Source organism: Gopherus evgoodei, chromosome 10, assembly GCF_007399415.2.
Source record: "Gopherus evgoodei ecotype Sinaloan lineage chromosome 10, rGopEvg1_v1.p, whole genome shotgun sequence".
Taxonomy (NCBI): domain Eukaryota; kingdom Metazoa; phylum Chordata; order Testudines; family Testudinidae; genus Gopherus; species Gopherus evgoodei.
The window spans coordinates 83,600,644-83,618,938 of NC_044331.1; the positions used below are offsets into that span (position 1 = coordinate 83,600,644).

The following is an 18,295-nucleotide window of genomic DNA, read 5'->3' on the forward strand; positions in this document are numbered from 1 at the left end:
CTTGTATGTAAAAGGAGAAGTGATTCTCCTGTCAGTAGGTCCAGAGCTGGACAAACTGGAGGAGAGGATCTAGTCTCCAGGTATTTGTAGGACACTTTACTACTATTGGGTTGTTTTTTTAAACGTTAACTATGCTGAACAATTTTATTTTTTTGAGAGAGACCAAAAGGCAAACCAGTGTCCAAGGATGAATCAAATATGGCGTTGTAGTGCCAAATTCTGCTCTTAAAGTGATGTAAATGACTTCAGTGGAATTCCTTCACAATTGTAGCAATGAACTGAAAACAGTTTTTAACCTTCTTGGTGCCTACTTGAAGACGACAATCGCTGCACTGGAAAGAAATCTTTCTCAGATGCTGGGAGGAATCCTCCCCGTTGTATTACACTCCCTCCCTGGCTTTATGACTGCTTTGTTTGTGGATTCTTTAAAAGTCCTTTATTTTACTGAGCATTACTGGTTGGTATGCTAGTAATGTCAGATATGCAACTATGAAGGCTCTTGGGTGCTAAAACCCCATAGTGAGATGCAGAGCTACTTCTGCTGACTTGCCGTGTCAGCCAGACCTGCTGGGTCCAATTGCCTCCAGTCCAAGAGTACAAAAAGCACAGCTGACTGATACGTTTCCGTGGAAGCATTTTCATGGGACATGGCTTTTTGATGACATGGCTGTTTCTTGCCCAACATTGCTTCCCTTCTACACACCTCCGCCAAAACAAAACCAAACCTTTTCCATGTTCATTGAAAATGTTGGGGCTTTCAATGAAAGTTTTTAAATGAAAGTGAGAACTTTCCGCAAAAATGATGAAAACAATTTTCCTACCCAGCTCTAATAAGAGGCCTTGGCTCTGAGGCAGAGGGACCAGGAACAGAGAGGGTCCCTCAGTCTGTAGTCCCCCGAGCAGCTGACCTCTGGAGAAAGCTTAGGTTGTGGATTTGGTTTGTTAGCCAAATTTATAGTAAAGGCAGACCTCAGGGAGGAGGAATATTGGAACTACATCCTATGTGTGAGGTGTAGGGTGATAGGACCAAAAAAGTCCCACCAGCAGCTGCTCATAGACTCATAGACTCCAGGACTGGAAGGGACCTCGAGAGGTCATCGAGTCCAGTCCCCTGCCCTCATGGCAGGACCAAATACTGTTTAGACCATCCCTAATAGACATTTATCTAACCTACTCTTAAATATCTCCAGAGATGGAGCTTCCACAACTTCCCTAGGCAATCTATTCCAGTGTTTAACTACCCTGACAATTAGGGACTTTTTCCTAATGTCCAACCTAAATCTCCCTTGCTGCAGTTTAAGCCCATTGCTTCTTGTTCTATCATTGGAGGCTAAGGTGAACAAGTTTTCTCCCTCCTCCTGATGACACCCTTTTAGATACCTGAAAACTGCTATCATGTCCCCTCTCAGTCTTCTCTTTTCCAAACTAAACAAACCCAATTCCTTCAGCTTTCCTTCATAGGTCATGTTCTCAAGACCTTTAATCATTCTTGTTGCTCTTCTCTGGACCCTCTCCAATTTCTCCACATCTTTCTTGAAATGCGGTGCCCAGAACTGGACACAATACTCCAGCTGAGGCCTGACCAGCGCAGAGTAAAGCGGAAGAATGACTTCTCGTGTCTTGTTTACAACACACCTGTTAATGCATCCCAGAATCACGTTTGCTTTTTTTGCAACAGTATCACACTGTTGACTCATATTAAGCTTGTGGTCTACTATGACCCCTAGATCTCTTTCTGCCATACTCCTTCCTAGACAGTCTCTTCCCATTCTGTATATGTGAAACTGATTGTTCCTTCCTAGGTGGAGCACTTTGCATTTATCTTTATTGAACTTCATCCTTTTTACCTCAGACCATTTCTCCAATTTGTCCAGATCGTTTTGAATTTTGACCCTGTCCTCCAAAGCAGTTGCAATCCCTCCCTGTCCAGCCTCGTACTACTTCTGCTGCTCGAGCTGGCTTGGCCAGCACTGGTAGGGAAGTGTAATAGGAAATGGATTTTTATTGCTGTTTCTCAGCACTTTGTTTTCCACATCAGTCTAGAGTTGCCTCTCGGGAGTGATGTCCGAGCCGTTGGTGGCAGAAGCAATGGGGCTTTCTACGAATTGCACATCAAGATGAGCAATAACCTGGATATTCAAAATTGGTAACTTGGGTTAGCTTGGGTCCTCTCCTTTCTGATACTATTGGTTTCTTGTGCTGAAACTACTCTTTCACTACCACAAATAGAGTTTTGTAGGAGAGATCAGACATGCATTTCGACCTTATTTGTCTCCATCTGCTGGTCAGCTGTCAAACCTTGCCCAAAGCATCAAAGGGGATAGATGACAAAATTCTTCTCTCCGTTGTGGTGGGGGCTTAATTTTGACCGGTACAATTCAAACTAGTAATAGTCTTTGTACCTGAGTTAACCACTGTGTTGTCTGGGGCTTGCACCCTGCTCCAGTGAAACACTTAAGCACGTGTTTAAATTTCAGCGTGTCAATTCAGTGAAGTTCAGCACATGCTTAAGTGCTTGGCTATCCTGGTAGCCATGGTACATCTCATCAGTACAGTGCATCTACAAATGAGGGGTTGCACCAGGGAAACATGACCTAGTTTTCCTAAACTAGACAAGCTCAGATGCACCCATGCCGGGGCAAAAATGTGTCTTCACCGCTTGTTAGCTAACACCTGGTAACTAATGAGGTAAAATCATAGTGTGAACAAGGCAGTTTGCAGTTTTAACACATGGTAGCAGGCTGAGGCTAACTGGGTGTAGGGTGAACTAACATGCAGTAAGAAAACACCAATTTTTTCCTGGTGAACAAAAGGCCACAGACTCGCTGCTCCTTTCCCATGTGCCTATCCCTTCCCTTGCCCTAGAAATTCATCTACTTGGAGATCTAGAAGCCAAAAGCAAAGTGAGGTTTCCATGGCATGGAGAAGAGTTTTCTGCTCCCACACGCTCTCCCAGCTCAGTCCCCCGGCGTAGACTCCCAGGGTTCAGACCCTGTCCCTGAGGAGAGGAGTTAGAAGAGTGAAAATCATTTGCGCTAACAGCGCTTTCTGTCGAGTGTCCTCTGCCCATTGCTACACAGACATGACGCTTTTAAGCCAAACTAGGCCTCACCCAGTCAGAGATACCTATTTTATTTGTTTAAATGGCAGTGATGGGCAACAAGGAAAATCCTCGAATTCTGCTAAGAAACAAATGTCGAAGAGTAATACAGAAAAATGCTTGCAGTGGCTAGAGAATGCAATCTAGCCGTTCAAATGTAATATACTGGGGGACCTGCATCCAAAGCTGATTGAAGCTGAAAGCAAGTTGATTGTGTGGGAAGTTGCTCTATTATGTTCAGTATAGGATTGGCAAGGGGATGGGGGCTTCCATTTTTCCTCAGTGTATATATTGCCCTTGGCAATCAAGCTTCCATTTTTTCCCCATGCTGCTTAAACTCAGAGTCAAGGAATACTTGTGCAACAACCCTCCATCTTAGTGAAGCATCAAATTAATATTAGGTTATGATGTTCTGTGGTTGCATCTAGCTCAGGGGTAGGCAACCTATGGCATGCGTGCCGAAGTCGGCACACGAGCTGATTTTCAATGTCACTCATGCTACCTGGGTCCTGGCCGCCGGTCCGGGGGCTCTGCATTTTAATTTAATTTTAAATGAAGCTTCTTAAACATTTTGAAAACTTTATTTACTTTACATACAAAAATAGTTTAGTTATATATTACAGGCTTATAGAGAGAGACCTTCTACAAAACACGAAAATGTATTACCGGCACGCGAAATCTTAAATTAGAGTGAATAAATGAAGACTTGGCACACCACTTCTGAAAGGTTACTGACCCCTGATCTAGTGCCTCATAAACACAGGAGAGTCCCTGCCTGGGAAGACTTCATGCTAATTTGGCAAGTAGGATACATGGGATGAAAAAAAATGGCAAGATGTCAAGTAGGATGGGATGGCTTCTGTATGGAGATCGCAGCTGAGCGTCTGCATGAAAGGAGGGTGCTTAAAGTGGGCGCCTGATCTGAGTTTTTGGGCAGAGGGGTGCGAGCTGATTTTGCATGCGTTTTTCAGGTAAAACTCCCATGAGCTGCAAATGGGGCATTGCCCAAGTAAATGTAACCACTAGACCCTGGGCTGTCACTAGGGATTTAATTTGGGACTTCTAGAGGCAAGACCGTGAGCCTGTCCCATTTGAGCTAGAAGAATGAGTCCCCTATCTAGCAATTCTAGCAGACTCTGTCTATCCTCTGTGGATCCAGCATGGAGGGGAACATGTAACACATTGAACAGAGGGTCGCAGAGTGCAGGATTGGGCCCATAGGAAGGAGCAGCCTGAGGAGCATATGGGAGAGCAGAAGAAAATTGGGGCAGGGTCAAAATCTAGCAGAGCCTTTCAAGGAGGAGCAAAAATATTATTGAACCTTTGCAATATGTCACTACTATTGGTTGAAAATGTTTATCACTCTCTCTGTAGTGCCAGAGGGAAATGGAAGGCCAAGGAATGCACCACTAGCATCTGACCATTTCCAATGGACTGACATGTAGGGGTGCAGGTGGGCTCGTAGCGAGTGGGCGAAGGCTCTAGCCTTGGTGGATAGCAGCTTACAGGGGGCTTGAGGGGAATGTAGCTGCGATGTGGATTAATGGGAGCGGTGGCCAGAGCTGAGTCTGGAAGAAGGTAAGTGACTGAGGCTATTATTGGGTGGCTGATGCACAAGACCGGAGTGCAAAAGGGAGGGGACCATGGAAGAAGTGGCACAGATGAGACTTTAAAATTGGAAAATGTAAGTTGCAAATGCAGGGAACTGGTCAGGAAACTCCTCTTCCCTGGACACATGCAGACATGCACGCATTCAGATGAAATATTTACATGGGCTTTTTGTAGGAAATTTCAAAACCCACTGTGAAAAATGTAATGCAGAACAAAAAAGTTTCCCTCAGAAATTCTTGGTCAAAAGTGCTGCTGTCAAACATTTTCCCCATAAAAACTAGTTTTTGGTCAAAATCCCACTTCTTTTATCTAGAAGACTTCTGTCAATTTTTTGAGCAGCTCTACAAATGAACGTACTGGAACACCTGCCCCCACCCAAATGTGTGTGGCTTTCTCTCACTCTAAAAGCAGTGTTAACTTTTTGTTTCTTTTAGCTCATAGAAACACTCTTCCTGCCAGGGCCCATTAGGGGCTGCTAGACAAAGCAGTCACTTTTATGACACTTCTGCTTTTCCCCAGGGCCCTGCAGTGCAGTTTGTTCTTCAGTGTCTTTGAGGGGTGGGGGATGAGCTATGCAAATACTCTGTGAGATGGCTCCATTGTGACTGCTCTGTGTGCTGCTGTGATGTTGCACTGTGGTGCGGTGTTCTGTAGAGAAACAAAAAAGATGACTTCTGGTAACGCCATTTGGAAAATGGGAATGAATGTTTAGGTCTAGTTTTCAGAGCTTGTACACTTGGTCTGGTGAGAATCCCTGTCCTTACGACTCTTCAGTCTGTCACAGCTAAACAAACAGGCATGGCTTGCTCAGCTGTAGGGAGAGGGCTTTAAAAAGCAGAGGACTGCACTGCAGATCTCATTTAAGACAATCTGTTTGGAAACATTCCTTCTTTAGTATGCACAATCAAGAAAGCAACAGTAATGCCGGGTGGGTGGGAGTAAAGCAGCTGGGAGTTCACATGTTAAATCTACCTAAGCAACACAGACAAATTGATCATGTTGCTGTTTACTGTATGGGCCGGTGATGCAAATGTAACCAATTCATAATGCATCCCGTTCTAAGCAGCCCAAGTGGAGTCAAGAAAGAATGGTTCAAGGAGGTAATTAATCTGTTTTACCTCGTTCTTTTTACAGAAAAATAGTTAATTCTCAGTCTGTGGATTAAGCAATGAGAGAGCTTTACATGGTGAGATACCAAGAATGCAGAGTTTTTAGAGATAGCAGTTTAAAAAAAATTACAAGCAATTTTTGTGCTGTTAATTTACAAGAGGGCAAGGAAAGATGGCTTAAATAAGGGCTGTCAGCTTTGAATCAAATTCCTTAAACATGAGTTCCAAGAAGCATCTGGTAATGCTGCTACTCTTAAGTCCTGCTACCAGCTTCTGTGGCTCTACAGTTATAATTTTCCAGCTTTGTTAAAAATATTCTCCCCCCCCCTTCTCCCCTGTGGTCGTGAAAAAGACCAGTATGAACTGGGAAAACTGTCTATATTGGGGAAACAGGGAGACCTACCTATGTACAGAGCAAACAGACTGAAAAATAGAAATGTATTTCTCTATTCTATTTCAGTTACAGTAACCTTAGGTGTAACATGTAACGACAGGGGATGGGATTTCATGTGGAAATGAGAATTTTTTTTAAAGTTGTGTCCCTTTTCTGGCTTTATAGGTGCCTTTTCTTCTTTACTGCTTTTATTCTAAAGAAGAAAACTAAATGTAAAGTCTGCCTTTGAGGTTTCCAATACGGCCTGCATTTGTCTTATAGAAGACACGGTCGATGGAAACCATGCCAACTACAGCAATACAAACATTATTTAAAATTACATCCCTCAGCAGGAGAGGCTACAGCATCCGACACCTTCAGTGGTTTAGAAGACAAATGAAGGCAATGTTCACAGATGTTGCTGCAGTACACAGATTTTGTGCAAGGATTACAGAGGCCAGTATGCTGGAGGGATGGGCAGAACTGCCTATCAAACCTCCATTAAAAATGCAAATGGAAGATTTCACTGGGACAGAGTTGCATTAAAAAAGTAGGCCATATCATAAACCTTAATAAAGTCCTATTGCCGAGCAGGGACACAGATCTGGAAAGCAAGCCAAGAAAGCTCTTTGCATAGCTCTGTGTAAATAAAATGAAACTCTTCCTTCTTCCTCTTCCCCTCCTATGAAAACCGGCAGTCGTGGTAACTTTCTAATTGAACATTGTAGCATGTAATTGTATAGGACATTGCCCAAGAAGAACAAACCCAATCCATACCATAACGAAGTTTTATTAACCAAGCTGAATGCAGTGGGCATTATTTTTTTTTTAAGGAGCTAAAACAAAATTCACTTAAGGAGCATTTGTTAAAAATCAAGCAGAACTGATTGCTCCTCCCTGTAGAATATGCCTTTAGCTGCCTCACTTAATGGGGTACATTAGATACTGGATGATTCACATCCTTTATACAGACCATTAATAAGTACTCTAGGTAACAGTGTTCAGTACAGTCCCCATAGGTATCTTGGCTTATTGTAGGATTTCTGATTGTGCATTTTGGGTGAAGTTCTCCCTTTTAATCTTGAATTTGCCCTTCAGAAAAAACCAGGGAAGATGTAAATGACTAGATCCCTTGCTCCCTAGTGCACCCAGATCTCCATCTCTTCCAGCCCCAATAGCATAGATACTTTCTCCCCTCCCCCACAATCCTCTGCATGTGTTTGCACACAACCCTACTTGGATCAAACACAAACAAAAGTCAGGTGTGTAAGTTGGTAAGCCTACAGGGGAAGGAGGGATATGTAGAGATGGTAAATCTACATGTTAGAAATGTCTTGTTGCATTACATTATCGCAAAAGGTGTATTATAGAAAATAAAAATACCCCAAATAGCTTTTGAATGTCTTAAATGCAGTAATGTTAGTGTATAATAACATCAAGTGCTTTTAACAGTTGTGAGATAAGGGGCTGGTTTTTTAAAAAAATGAATAATTTACTATCCTCTCCCCAAACAGCAATATCACACTTATAAGATACGGTGAGTTGGACTGTTTGTGTAGTGCTCGTCTTATAACGGGAAACATCAGATAGTTCCCACTGTGCAGAAGACGGCTCATACACTGTCCTCTGACAAGAGCAGGTTAATGTCCTGTCCACAGCCAAGCGGTTGTGGGTGGTGGTTATATAACAGCAGCATTAGGAATAAAGAGAAGGCAATCTGGCCAGACATGGATGGCATGGGAATTAACCTCCTTCAGAGAAGGCATTAAACCCACGTCTTCTCTGCCAATCTACATGGTCTTGGCACCAGTGAATGGCCCCAAAGATTGCAGGGAACCCCGCTGTTCAGTCGAGCATTCAGTCACTCCATGCGAAATCAGTTTATAATGCCCAAAGCTGAGGCGCTGTGATTGCAGAGCCATTCTGGCTGACTCTGCTGATTATGAAGTCACATTTCTGCCAGTATGTGACTCGGTATTGCAAAACACAAGAGTCTGAAAGGTGCTCAATAACACAGGCTTCAGCTCTAGTAGAACTGGAGCAAGGGCTGCTGATCTACAGCAGCGTTGAAACAAGTTCTGCGCTTTGACTCATGCATTTGTTCCCGGACACTTGCCTCTTGGCTGAAACCAGTTTTTCTATGGTTGAAGTAATAGCACTGAGTCAGAATCTCCACATCAGTCAATGGCTGCCACACCTCCTGACCAGTCGAAATCCTTGCTAGGAGACCTGCCTGTCTTTCTCTCTTCTAGGTTGCTATTATGAGGATCTTTGCCTCTTCTTGCTAATCTATTTTGCATTCAGCTGATCTAGGGAGTAACATTATACCCAGGTTGAAATCTCCCCTGGGGCTCATCGTCAGCTATTGTAAACCGTCATATCTCCACTGAAGTCGATGCTGACCTGCACCAGCTGAGGATCTGGTCCAAGGCTGCTCACAAGTCAGTCTCATAGAAATTCTGCCTACCAAAGTTCCTCACCCCCAAAATATTGTTTCCTGTTGCACATCTGTCATAGTATTTTTCCCCAATCTGAACCTTAGAGTCCAAAAGTTGGGGTACTAGCATGAATTCCTCTAAGCTTAATTACCTGCTTAGATCTGATAAGCTGCCACCAATCAGAAATTCCAGTGCCTGATACACTCTGGTCCCCCCAAAAACCTTCCCTGGGGACCCCAAGACCCAAATTCCTTGAGTCTCACAACGAAGGGGAATAAACCATTTCCCTTCCCCCTCCTTCCTCCCTCCCAGCTCTTTCCTGCCCTGGGTACACCAGGAGATCACCGTGATTCAGACTCCTTGAATCACCACACAGAGAGGAATGTTACCTTCCCCCCCACCCTCTTTTCCCTTCACCCAGAGGCAATACAGATTCAAACTCTGTGAATCTAAAACAAAGAGGAAATTCACCTTTCCCTTCTCCCCACCAATTCCCTGGTGAGTACAGACTCAGTTCCCTTGAGCCTCAACAAGGGGAAAAATCAGACAGGTCTTAAAAGCAAAACTTTTAATAAAAAGAAAGAAAAAAAGGTAAAAGTTATCTCTGCAATTTAGATGGTAAAAGTTACAGGGTCTATCAACTTATAGAAACTGGAGAAAGTCTCCTCCAGCAGAAATACAATTTAAAATACTTTTAGCCAAATACACATACACATTAAATTTCTACCAGCCAGATACACATTTGCAAATAAAGAAAAACAATCAAAAAGACTAAACCGCCTTTCTACCTTTTGTACTTACTAAATTTGAACAGAAGATTAGAGAGCCTGTAGGTCTACATGTGGTTACTCTCAGAACCCAGAGAGAACAAAACCAAACCCAAAAAAACACAAACAAAGACTTTCAAATCTCGGTGGAGAGAAGCATCTTGTCTTTTGATTGGTCCCCTGGTCAGGTGTTTGGTTCCTGGTTTGTTAACCCTTTACAGGTAAAAGAGACATTAACCCTTAACTATTTGTTTATGACAACATCAGACTCATTTGTAGTAAATTCTGAAAAGACAAAGGCCTTCAGCTTTAATTTATAAAAGCTTAAAGTGCATCAGTGTTCTCTGTGTGTGCTCTCGTTCCATATATTTCTGCTGGTGTGGCTCTCCGCAGTGCAGTTAGCACTGCACCCTGCTGCTGCTCCTGGATGTGAAACTGGGAAGTGGCGCAGTCCCACCAATATTTCAGGGACCTCTTTTTTTTTTTTTTTTCCCCCAAAAGTCTTAAAGAAGCACCGCACTGGGTCTGATGCTGTGGACAATGTGGCAAGTGAACTTTTGCAGGAGCAACTTTTTTCCATCAGAGTCTCTATTAAGTCAAGATCTTAAATGGGCAGCAGATTTAGTCACAACTGCAAACTTACAGATGATCGAGTTAGCAGGCTATTGGCATGAATGTTTTTTAATTTTAAAACTTTGTTTAACCAATTCGTTTATTCTTGCAAACGAAGCTCTAATTGATTTAAAAAATGTATGAAAAAATGATACAGCTCGTCTAGTGGTCAGGACACTGGCCTGGTAATTGGGAAACCTGGGTTCTATATCTGGTTGAGTCACTAGCCTGCTCTGATTTTGGACCCATCCCTTCCCCTCCATGCCTCTATTTTGTCAGACACAATATCTGCCTTGTCTGCTTAGCCTATAAGATCTGTGAAGCAGGGGCTCTCACTTTGTATGTACATCACCTAGCACAAAGGGGCCCTGATCGCAACTGGGGCCTCAATGAACTTTAGACTCAGACTCAGACTCTAGGACTGGAAGGGACCTCGAGAGGTCATCGAGTCCAGTCCCCTGCCCTCATGGCAGGACCAAATACTGTCTAGACCATCCCTGATAGACATTTATCTAACCTACTCTTAAATATCTCCAGCAATGGAGATTCCACAACTTCCCTAGGCAATCTATTCCAGTGTTTAACTACCCTGACAGTTAGGAACTTTTTCCTAATGTCCAGCCTAAATCTCCCTTGCTGCAGTTTAAGCCCATTGCTTCTTGTTCTATCATTGGAGGCTAAGGTGAACAAGTTTTCTCCCTCCTCCTGATGACACCCTTTTAGATACCTGAAAACTGCTATCAGGTCCCCTCTCAGTCTTCTCTTTTCCAAACTAAACAAACCCAATTCCTTCAGCCTTCCTTCATAGGTCACGTTCTCAAGACCTTTAATCATTCTTGTTGCTCTTCTCTGGACCCTCTCCAATTTCTCCACATCTTTCTTGAAATGCGGTGCCCAGAACTGGACACAATACTCCAGTTGAGGCCTAACCAGCGCAGAGTAAAGCGGAAGAATGACTTCTCGTGTCTTGTTTACAACACACCTGTTAATGCATCCCAGAATCATGTTTGCTTTTTTTGCAACAGTATCACACTGTTCACTCATATTAAGCTTGTGGTCCACTATGACCCCTAGATCTCTTTCTGCCATACTCCTTCCTAGACAGTCTCTTCCCATTCTGTATGTGTGAAACTGATTGTTCCTTCCTAAGTGGAGCACTTTGCATTTATCTTTATTGAACTTCATCCTGTTTACCTCAGACCATTTCTCCAATTTGTCCAGATCATTTTGAATTTTGACCCTGTCCTCCAGAGCAGTTGCAATCCCTCCCAGCTTAGTTGTCTCCCTGCTGCTAATGCTCTCAGAATGCATGAGTTGCGTATGTACACATAGTTACATGTTGTGTTCTGGGTAAAGGATTTTGTCAGCTGATTCTCTCTCTGCAAACATTCGGTGCTGAATTACCATTAGGGATTATCCTTCACAGAACACAATTTCGTTGAGTCCCTAGTGCATTCTTTGGATATCTTTTTCCTAGGAGAGATGGGAATGCTTAAAGTAGTGACTTAAACATATCTGACTAAATCCAGTGGGAGGCCCTGCTACTGGATGGCACCTGTATCCTGCTGTGAAATGTGCCCTTTTCATTTATAGCCGAGCGCTGCTCAGAAAGCATTGTCTGCAAAACGCACAGAGAATACCATTTTTCCTCAGCTCTGAAACCTTTTGTATATAAAGCTGTTCTTTAAAAGAACACCAAAGTGGTATACCAAACTGTATTCTAGGTGGGGGATGACCATATATTGATTCTACTATTACAGGTGAGGGTGGTTTTGTATTTTTTTGTTTTGTTTTTTTGTGCATGTGTGCACTGTAATCCATCAGTCTTTTATTTTGGAGTGGCTCTTCCACAGTAATGCTGGCTTGCTAGCCCCAAACCGTGTGTGTGTGTGTGTGAGAGAGAGAGAGAGAGAGAGAGAATTTGTTGCATCCCTTTCCAATGGAGATATTCCTACAGAAATGCATTCTGTGTGATACTAACTGCAGGGTTCAGTGGTGAAATTGGTTAATGGCTCTGCCTTTTATCAAGGAACCGGACTGAGTAATGCAAATGGCTTGATGTAGCAGCGCTGTCACTAAATTGGCAGGCTTAGCAGAAAGCCTCTTGGGTTAAATGTGTTAGAATTGAAATGTGACTTGGTGTCCCCCCTTCTTCGGAAGAGACGGGAATATGTGGACCTAGATAGCACGGTTTTATCCAGAGGAAAACCATGCCCAGGGCATTTTAGCATGTGAAACTTCCTGTTCTGAGAACACAAATTCAACTGAATCTAAATATTTCTTTCAGATGGTTTTTGTTCCCTGCCCAGAATGTGTGCGCACACGTGTGTAAAAGGGGGAAATCATCAGAGGTTGTTACTAAGAGCTAAACCATCAAATTAAGATGATCTAGTGGGAAGATTAATGAAACACTTAAAGGAGCGTGCACATGAAATGATGAGGCTAAAGAGGATGAAAAGCAAGCTGCTCCCCCTCCCCATCTCTCTCTCTCAGATCCTAGCGTACTGTGCAGTTCCTCTGGTGGGATAAGATTAGGCCTCTCTGTGGTTACTGCAGTGGATTAGCCTGAAGAGCAGTCATCAGTTGAAGACATTCGTACGTCTTAACAGGGGTCCTGCTAACGGATCAGTGACGGTAACTCTCAGTTGCTGTGCTGGATTTCTGCTTTCTCTCCTTCACCACCCGAAAACAGCAGACACACGCTTGCACTTGAATTTGATGATATTCTGTATAATCTGGCAGAAGTCTGGTGACTGCACCTGCAGGTAAAAGGATCAGTGGTGGGGTAGCCATGTGTACTACCACAAATGCCAATTGCATAATCCTATGAGATCCTGTACCAAAACTGTTTAAAAGAAGGGAAGAATTTTTTGTATGTGCACAGTTGTGTCCACTTCCTCTCCCGTTACTTCCTCCTTGTTTCATTGTTCAGGACCAAAGGTATTTAGATGCCTAACTCCTATTGAAATCAGTGGGTGTTAGGTGCCTAAATACCACTAACATGCTGATTAGCACCATAATTCTGTAATCAAACCTTTTCCTAGATGCCTAAAAGGATTCTGTTTCTATGCCTTTCTCTGGACAGATGCCTGCCTGGCGCAGTGTATAGCAACTAGCTTTCCTGTGGCAGCACATGCCCTGGCGCAGCTGTCAAATGGCCACTCTACTCTGGTCAAGAGGCATCCCAGTCTGCTTTGGGTTGAAGACCAGGCAGCACTGTCAATGGAGTACTTTGGCGGGACCCTTTGAGTCATGGGAAGCAATGATCTTGCTTCACGCTTTGTGCCCCTCAAGGATTGTAGGAAAGTTCTTTATCTGCAGTCGCGAACTGATTTTGTCAATTCATTGCTCTGCCTCTTACTCTTCTAGCTCTAGAGGGTAGCATGGGACTTGTTTTGGAGCGAGTCTGCGTCACTCATAAACTGGCAGCAGTGGATGTGGTTTAGCAGCTGGAGGCCAAGTCTTCTCTTGTGGGTCTGAAATCATAGTCTCTGCAGCAGCCCTACAACTGTACTATCGTGGTAAGAGGCTGAATCTAGAACCAGGGCCTCTGCCATGGGTCACCAGTCCTTGTTCAGCCAAATGTAGCTGTTTGCTGGATTATGTAGGTATCAATGTGACAGTCAATGCTGTGTCAAGTGGATCATAGTAACAGAATTACTGGGTCAGCTGTTGTGTTTCATCATGTTCAGCTACCTTATTTGTTTCCCTATGCATGTTCATAAGTATCAGAAGATGGGGAAATCTGCCCTACACCCATATTCCTTTGCAATGATAGCCTGGCAACTTCAGATTTTGTCAGTGAGAGCAAATGCAAAAGGAAACACCTGCTGCACTCTAGATTTGTGGACGATGAACCTGCTCTCTGCCAGCCTTCAATAACAGGAAGTGGTTCAAATTGCAAAATCAAGTCCATAATGCTAGTCTTCTGTCTGGTGGAGGGAGACCAGTGATCTTAGTTAATTGAGCAGGACTTGCGGGGCTGGAGCAGTCAGTTAGGGCCAGAGGCAAGATAACTAGATGAATCATTCCTCTGTTAAAAATATGGCAGAAGGCCAGGTACTTCACTAGGTGGCCCATTTGTCTCTTCCCTCTCTTCATCTGGCAGGGCCTGTGTCCTGTGATGGCTTTATAAGCTTATTAAACTCAGAAGAATGTGCTGGCTTAACAAGGTTATTACTTTGGACACGGAGGCAAGTTGGCAGAGATGCCAGCATGTTGATCAGGAATAAGTATAACTGATGCAAGAGAAGTCTATGATAAATGGCTGGCTGGTTCTTGTGCACACACTCAGGGTGTAAAGCTGCCCGCAGTGACTTGAGAGCATGAATTCCAACCTCCGAGCAGACTGTTAGGAGGGAGGGCACCAATTTTCCAAATGGGTTGTGAGTTCTGTACTTAGCTTTCACCAACCAATTATCAAGTGTGAACTCCTCAGGCACTACAACAGTCTGAACACAGTGTCACAGACAGTCCTCTTGGTCCTCTGATTTATCTTGCCACCCAAATGAGCATGCCTTTGTGGTAGCTGGTCCCTTACTCCAGGAATCACAGCAATATTCAGGTTACTCAAAGTCCCAGGCACTTACCCTAGGTCAGTTTCCCCTTAGATCTCTCACCAAAGGCAACACTTGTAGCTAGTCCTATAGTAAACCATGTCTTTTTATTAAATACATATTCATGTATTAAATAAGAGTTTATATAAAAGGTTAAAGAAGGTAAACATACACACACAAATGAGTTACAATCCTAAGTTCCAAAAGGTAATAAGTTTCTATAATTAGCAAACTCTATATGTCCTTAGGGCTAACCCAGGTTAAGCAGCCGGAGATCTCTTGCTTGTGCCTAGAAACGTCTTGCCACTCAGAGTCCAAGCAGCATAGAGATAATCGGTTCCTCCTTGTTAAGGGTTTTATTCTCTTCTTCCCACATGCTTTTGGCTGCAAAGCTCAGCTGATGGGAGTAGTCCCCTGCATGACTCCACCTCGTAGGGAAGAGGCAGAATAACAACAAAAGTCTCTTTTTGATGGTAGGAAGGGAAATTCCAGTTGTAACGTCCCACCATACTACTATCTGGTAGTGCTGGATCTTTCTTTTGGGAAGGGCATGACGCCTTCTGTTGAAGATCACCGCTGCTTACTACTTAATCTCTCTCCTGTCTGGTGATTTACACAGTCACAAAAACTCTCAATACAACTGTTCAAATATGATCTCACAATATGGGATGCAGATGTCAGAAGTAATAGTTAATACAGGCAGCAACTCACCAGCATTCAATAGTCTAAATACGAAACACTTCCTTAAAATTCTAATACCTGTTTTATTACTATTAACCCACAAGTAGGTCAGACAGATTCCAGCGATGTATCTCTTGGTGTCCATTTGAGACATGGGAACCTTGCATGAGCTGGCATCTGGCCTGCCAGCCTCACACACGGTCTAACTGATTTCGTTGTTTGAGGTCAGGAAGGAATTTTCCCTTAGGTCAGATTGGCAGTGACCTTGGGGGGTTTTGCCTTCCTTTGCAGTGTATGGGTGCTGGGTTACTTAATTTTCTGCCATTGCGGAGCCTCAGGCATTGGTGCATCTTGGTCCTTCTTGTTCCCTGCCTGTGGCACACACAGTAGTTTAGTCTCCTGAGGGCTGGGTTGCTTCTGGTTCTAGGGCTTGGCATAGGAGGGATTGGGTGCGGTTTAGTGGCCTGGGATATACAGAAGCCCAGATCTGGTGGTCCCTTCTGGCCTTAAACTCTCTGACTATTCTAAAAGGGGTATAACCGACCCCTTCCCATCCATGACCTTGCTGTGGGCCTTGTCTCCACCTACCAGGAAGCCCAGTGCCATGCTGGTCCCTGTTATAAGAACCTGAAGAGCACTCTGTTCACACCAACACGACTCCGCAGCAAAGAAACCGAGATGGATCCTGAATTCAGCTTGACTATTCCCTTTAGCTTTTGATTGGTTATGCATACAGTGTGTTCGTTAATGTCCAGAGTCATTAGTGTCTGTGTTTGACAGCATTGCCAGTGCGACATAGTGCATATTTTTTTTGTCTTTGAAATGGACTGATGCTGGAGAACATTCTGTTACGGAACAGAGGTTATTCAGGGAAGCATTATGCTTATGAGAGACCCGTAGAGAGCTGAGGTTAGACTGGAGAAATGTTCAGAATTCTGATTATGGGAAATCTGGGACCAGGCACATACGGCATGACAGCAATAATAATGTGAAACTTCCTCCTTCAGAGTTAGTTTAGAAAAGGCTGGCTAACCTTGTCACCTCCAATTGCACTAAAAGCTGATCTTCTTTTAAGTGCAAGAAACCTCAGATACTTTTACAACAAAGATCAAATGCTACCAAAATGCAGTGTACCAAAAATAAACCACAGGCAGTCATAGGGAAGCCGCGAGTTCTTAGTAGCTATAAAACATAACCAGTGAAATATTTTTGAAGCTAATTCTTATCCTAAAATGTGTTAACCTCCCCCCCCCCCAAGACCTAGGAGTACATCTGATCCACTGTGTCATGCTGTTAGCTGGCTATTTCTACTATTGGCCAAGCGGCCCTCTTGTGAGTGGGTCATTTACACTGGTGAGTGCACGTGTAGCGAAGCCTGGAAGGTTTGCATACAGAAGACTGCCCAGGTCTTTGAGATCCATAGTAGCTGGGTGACTTGGTGATTACGTCACCCTCCCTTGCATACAGTGTCTTTATGAATGGGATTATCCTTGAGGTTTGTCTCCTGGAGAAGGAGGTTGTGCTTTACAGATGGAAATAATGCCTTTGATGTTTGTTTATACCTTGTTATCACTGTGAGGCCCATTGCGCTAGGGGCTGTACAAACCTAGAACGAAGACAGTTCCTGTCCAGAGGAGCTCACGTCTGAAATACACAATGAGATGTCAGGCCTCTTGACAGCACGACACACAAGGAAACAGTGAGACAGTCAAACGGTGGAATTAGCAGCGTTCTCAGGACCTAGTTCTGTGTATTGTGAAAACTATAAATGCAGAGTGTGGAACAAGCTGTGGGCTCTAAACTGGGTAAGATGAGTTAAATGCCTGTTGTATCCATTTGCTGCCCTGAATTTCTTGGCTCCTTAAGACCAAGACATTTTGGGGGTAGGGGAGATGAAGAGTGCAGAGAGCTTGCTTGTGCTGCCTTTCCGCAGTACACGTACATAGCCCAAACTTGCTACAGAGGTACTCTGTAGCCGTGGCTCGGATTTGGTATCATCTCAGTTGAAAATCCCAAAGTTCTCGTGTTGGTATAGCCAGTCTGAAACTCAAACCCTTTGCCCATTCCAGCGTTGATGAATGTACATTTCTGAGTGCGAAGGAGTTCTAGAAAGCAGACGGAACGAAATCGCTGGCTCGGGAGAAATTCCCTGCTTACCTCCAAAGTACATTTTTAGCTTTATACTTTTAAATAGTGTAGAAAAGAGAGGTAAAGGAAACAAACAGGAATTCTATCCTGCTATATATACATTAATATAAACACCACTTCCTTTTGCCTTCAGGAGCTAACTGCAGATCGATTTCACTGTATCTGTACTATACTCCAAAGAACTAACACACTCAATTTCAGGATTGCCTGTGTGCTCAAGAGTCTAACCGATTTGCTGCATCCCAAGTTGAGAAGGCATTTTCCCCCGGTCAGGTTGATGCTGACTGTGTTTACCAGGGGCTTCAAGTTATGAGCAAACTCCCCTTGCTTTGGCCTCCTGTGGCTGCTTAAATCTCATTTAAAACATGCCCACCAGACTAGTGAGTACGCCTTTCCATGTTGGGGTGAGTGTGCAGGTGCATTGAGCACAGATGCTTAATGTTAGTGGTTTGGTACAGTTAACATGATGGGGAAATTGAGATGAGGAAGAGATGCTAACAGGTCAGCTACTTCAGCTGTCAGCCGCAGGCTTAAAATGAAACAGCAGAGCTCCTCAGCCTTAAAGGGAACAAATTAATTTTGACTTGGGCGCATCCTTTATATGGGAAGTGACATCCTCTCTAAATCAATCTCATGTTTCTGTCAGTGAATCCCTAATTTGCATCTTCTAGAAAAGGCGTCTCAACCTAACACACTCATTTAATCCCATATTAAATGGCCCTGTGCTCGGTACAGATGTTCCCTGTTGACGATTAGGCCTTGGTTTTTTTGCAAGTGGTTCCACACCATTTGTCTCCTAGTGAGGCTCTGTGCGCACATGTAGCGGAGTCCACCCATGTATATCACGGTCCAGCCCCTACAGAAATGTTAGGCCTGAAAAGGATCTGCGTATATCCCCAT

The 18,295-nt window shown here is 43.8% G+C and overlaps 1 protein-coding gene across 5 annotated transcripts in view; it reads left to right on the forward strand.

The window, feature by feature from the left end:
* The window catches only part of PRKCB (protein kinase C beta), a 254,791-nt gene that overhangs the window by 52,061 nt on the left and 184,435 nt on the right, over window positions 1-18,295 (forward strand). The window lies entirely within an intron of this gene.